General features: G+C 37.8%; 1 pseudogene across 1 annotated transcript; it reads right to left on the bottom strand.

Moving 5' to 3' along the window:
- Positions 1 to 427: 427 nt before the first annotated feature.
- Positions 428 to 4,437, bottom strand: LOC308571865 (putative ATP-dependent RNA helicase DDX10 pseudogene; annotated as a pseudogene). The gene is made up of 2 exons: positions 4,380 to 4,437; positions 428 to 2,202 (listed from the first exon to the last, which is right to left on the bottom strand). The product of its transcript is annotated as a putative ATP-dependent RNA helicase DDX10 pseudogene (transcript).
- Positions 4,438 to 4,678: the final 241 nt, after the last annotated feature.

The following is a 4,678-nucleotide window of genomic DNA, read 5'->3' as shown; positions in this document are numbered from 1 at the left end:
GGCAGACATCTTAGGTCTCTTCAAGATTCCACAGGTAAGATTTGATAATAGGGTGTTGGGAGTTTCAGAAACAACTCCCTTACCATTTTTCATTCTCATTGTGATTTTATGCTGCATTACATGACCAAGTAGAAAACTTTCCCCTAATTATTATTATGTCTCAGGGCAGTTCACAGAATAAAATCAAAATATAAAACCACAAAATACATAATCAAAATAAAAACCACAACCCAATAACCAGCCACCCCCCCCAAAAAAAAATACACCACATTTTAAAAGGGCATAGAATCCTCACAACGTTTAAAGGAAGACAATTAAGAAACCTAGACAGAAACCACTGCAGCAATATTTATTGGCAACGAAATTGGCTGCATGCCTTTCTGATGCAAAGACAAATAGCTTTGAAATAAGAGCAGGAGGGGGAAAATTAGCTTTGGTTGTTGAGCAGATGTAACATTAGTACGTCTTCTTCCACAAGGGAGAGGCCTGCATCTAATATTGTAACAAGTCCTCTTTGCTAAGTTTCATCTTCTTTCTTATTGGCACTGTTTCTACCACTGATGCGCTTCCACTAAACATTGCTTGCACAACCCAGAACCACCATGGTTTTCTGGATCAGCCTCAGAGTCTATATATCTGTCCAGGTCTGGAAGAATGCTTGGATCAAATTCATCATCACTTTCACTGTGATCTAGAAAGGAGGCACATTCCTCTTCCCCTTTTCTTTCGGACTTCTCTTCTTCCTGCCTTTTCTTTCAGTTGTTTTTCTCTGTGTTTTTCTTTAACCTCCTTCAAATCTTCTTCTTTGTCAAATTTGCCCTCTTCCTGCAGCCTCTCTTTTGCAATGCTGAGACTGATTCCACCACTGTTGTCATCATCGTCTGCTTTGTCATGAACAGATTTTTGTGCGGGTGGCCACTGCTTAATTGTCTCCCTATCTTCAGTAAACACATTTGTTGTGTGTTTACTTTACATTTTCCCTTCCATACTTTTTTTTACCTTTTTTGTTTTAGTTATTCTCTTTTTCAGCTTTAAATTTGGTGTACTTGGTGCTACTTTGTCTCCTGTTTCTAAACCAAATACATTTCACCATTTCACTGTCAGCACATTAAGATCCTGAGTGTTGTCGTCATAACTATCACCTTCTTCACAGAACTGCAGGCGTTCAGCTTCCAAACCCTTGACCGCTATGGGCTCCTCTTCAGTCTCAGTCTGAGCCTGTGATGCATCAACCTCAGTTTCACTGTCTATGCTGGAGAGTTCTATTTTCTCATCTCCCCGCAACACTGCTGTTTTGTTGAAGTGTGCTCTGCATTTCTCTGCACCATGGTTGCTTACAGGAAAAGGGGCATCTTTGGGCTCATCAGTTTGCTGCAATGGTCTTTCTTTTTCATGCTCATTCTCATGCGTTTTCTTCTGGAACTTCTGAAGAAATCATTCATGAGGGGCCACTGCAAGCCCGGGGGAGAGGGCATATTCAGCAATAGGCAATTTGAACACATCAAACACTTCCTTGTTCTTCATTAGGTAGACCGATCACAGATAGGAAACACTCTCTCTTTCAACTCTTTCTCTCTTTCAAGCCAAGAAAGACTGCATCTTTTTCTGGATGTCAGCAAGCTTTTCATGATTGATTTTGATGTTGTTGGTGGGAAATTTCTTCTATGACAGCTGCTGCATCATTCCCTTTTCCTCTGAAGAAAGCAGCACAAGAAGAGTTTCCCCACCTTCTTTGTACTTGGCTGTTCTGCCAACTCTGTGAATGTAAGTATTTGCGTCCCCTGGACAGTTAAGCTGATTGATCCAATTCACAGCAGAGAAATCAAGCCCCTGAGCCACAAGAAGCATATCATAGAGAACTGCTGATTTCTTGCACACAAAATAAGGATAGACTTCCATTCTCTTCATCCGCTGCTGCTTGCCATGAAGAGCCAGTACAGGGAACCCGGGTCAAAGATGGCAGAAGACTCTAAACAAATACTGAACCTCTTTATAGCTTGCAAAAAATACAATACTTTTCTTATTCAGTTACTGGAATAGTGAACTTTGCCTTCTCGTGTACCCAGTTACATTCTGGATCTTTCAAGCTCAGCTGGGCCTTCACCGATTTGGTTTGCAAGGCTGAGAAAAGCAGAGTTTGGCTCATCTTTTCTATGACTGCATTCATCGTATCAACAAAACCCATGTCCACAATTCTGCCACCTTCATTATATTACCAAACCCTGGTGAAAGTCTGTTGAAGGAATTGTGATAGATTGAGCCCTATCTGTGAATTATGGTGAGAGTCCTATGGACTGTAAGAAGATCAAACCTATCCATTCTGAAGAAAATCAGCCCTGAGTACTCACTGGAAGGACAGATCCTGAAGCTGAGGCTGCAATACTTTGGCCACCTTATGAGAAGAGAAGACTCCCTGGAAAAGACCCTGATGTTGGGAAAGATGGAGGCCACAAGGAGAAGGGGACGACAGAGGACAAGTTGGTTGGACAGTGTTCTCGAAGCTACTAACATGAGTTTGACCAAGCTGCGGGAAGCAGTGGAAGACAGGAGTGCCTGGCGTGCTCTTGTCCAAGGAGTCACGAAGAATCAGATATGACTAAACGACTAAACAACAAAGCCTATCTGAGTAATCCTCTGTGTATACCTTTTCAATAGATGCACATTTATTTTTTTAAAACAAACTTATAGTTCATATTACACACAGGAATGATCAGGTTCCTTTCTATTTCCACATAGTGCATAATGAAGTCCATCAACTTCTAGGGATCATCACCTAGACGTTTTCCAAACATTTTACAACAATCTTTGTATCAGATAACTACATTGTTTCATAAGTTGTCTTTTGCCCAACCTCACCTCACCTCTTCTACTGCATTATATATTTTATCTATTACAAAAAGTTTCTCTATTACAATTATTTTATCATTTTTCTTCTGCTGCTTTTATCTGGAACCCTACCCATAATTTCATTAGACTGTGGTATTTTTTTAAAATAGTCCGTGAAGGGCCTCCATTCTTCTATCAAAAATCAGCATTTTGATCTCTTGATTTTGCTGACAGCTTTGCCATTTCTGCATAGTTCATTACTTTCAAAAGCCGCTCTTCTGTTGTTGGAACCTGCTCTCCTTTCCATTTCTGTGCATATAATATTCCAGCTGCTGCATTCACATGCATAAATAGTTTAGTCATCTTCATTGGGACCTCAGTCCCTATTAAGCCTATAAAGAAAACTTCTGGCCTTTGGGGAATGGCCGATTTAAACATTTTCTTCATTTCATTATATATCATTTCTCCAAAAGACTTTAGCTTTTTTACATGTCCACCACACATGGAAGAATGACCCATCTATCTGCTTACATTTCCAGCATTTACTTGACACATTTTTGTGCATCTTAGCCTGTTTGTTTAGTGTTAAATACCAAATAAAGTGTATAACAAGCAATGAATTCACATCATTTTCCCATAAGTTCTCCCAAGAAACAATATTAACATTATTAACTAAGTCTTTAGCCCATTGTATAATTGTTGACTTAACCCTTTCATCTTTAGTATCCCATTCTAGTAGCATTTTGTACATTTAAGAAATCATTTTTTCATTACTCTCAAGTATCCCCATTTCAAAATAAGATCCTTATTCCATAAAACCATTTAACACATCCTTCTTAAATAACTCATTTACTTGATGATACTGAAACCAATATGATACAAAGTCTTGAATTTCTTCTATTTTTAAAAAGAGTTTATACCTGCTTTCAGTGTAACTTAACATAATTCCCCAGTTCTCATTCATATTCATTTCTTTTGGAGCCCAGGCCTTTATGGGAGTTAACCACAGTGGTGTTTTCCATTCAAGTAGATTTTTATAACTTGTCCATACTCCAAATAAACTTCTTACAGCATGATTTAGAAAGTCTTTATGGAGCTTTGCTTTTTCACACCACAAATATGCATGCCACCCATATCTTCCACCAAATTCCTCTAGGTCCAGCAATTTAGTCATTTTAAAAATACCCTCCATTCCTTTATTCATGTCAAGCATGCTGCATCATAATATAATATTAGCTTTGGAAGTTATTTGGAAGTGAGATTTCACCTTCTTCTTTAGCATCTGTTATTAATTTAAGCCTTGGTTTCTTCCCTTCCCAAATGAATTCTGACAGCTCTTTTTGGCACCAAGTATTACATATTATCAGAAATGTTTGAAACAAAAATGATATCTTAGACAACACATTCATTTTCAAGCAGGTTGTCTCAAATAATGATAGATTCATCCTCTCCCAACTCAATAAATCTTATTTCACATCATTTCACACTGTAACATAATTATTTCGGTACAACATTGCATTCTTACTTGGTACCCAGATACCCAAATATTTCACCTTTTCCAACCATAATTCCAGTCTTCTTTTGTAAAGCCTCTTTTGCTTGCTGATCCATATTTTTACTGATATTTTAATCTTAGTTTTATTTATATAAAAACCTGCTAAAAAACAAATTGCTTTATCTTTTCAAATACGTTTACCATATTTTAAAAGGGGTCTCCTACAAATAAATCCACAACATCTGCAAATGCTTTTAATTTGTAAGTTTGTTGTCCCACTTTGATACTTTGTATCTCATCACTTTCTCTTATATCTCTACATACGGCATCTAACATCAAAATAAACAATAATCGTGA

The sequence above is a fragment of the Podarcis bocagei genome, assembly GCF_964188305.1.
Source record: "Podarcis bocagei genome assembly, chromosome: 13".
NCBI classification, from domain to species: Eukaryota; Metazoa; Chordata; class Lepidosauria; order Squamata; family Lacertidae; genus Podarcis; species Podarcis bocagei.
This window is presented reverse-complemented; position numbering and strand designations above follow the sequence as displayed.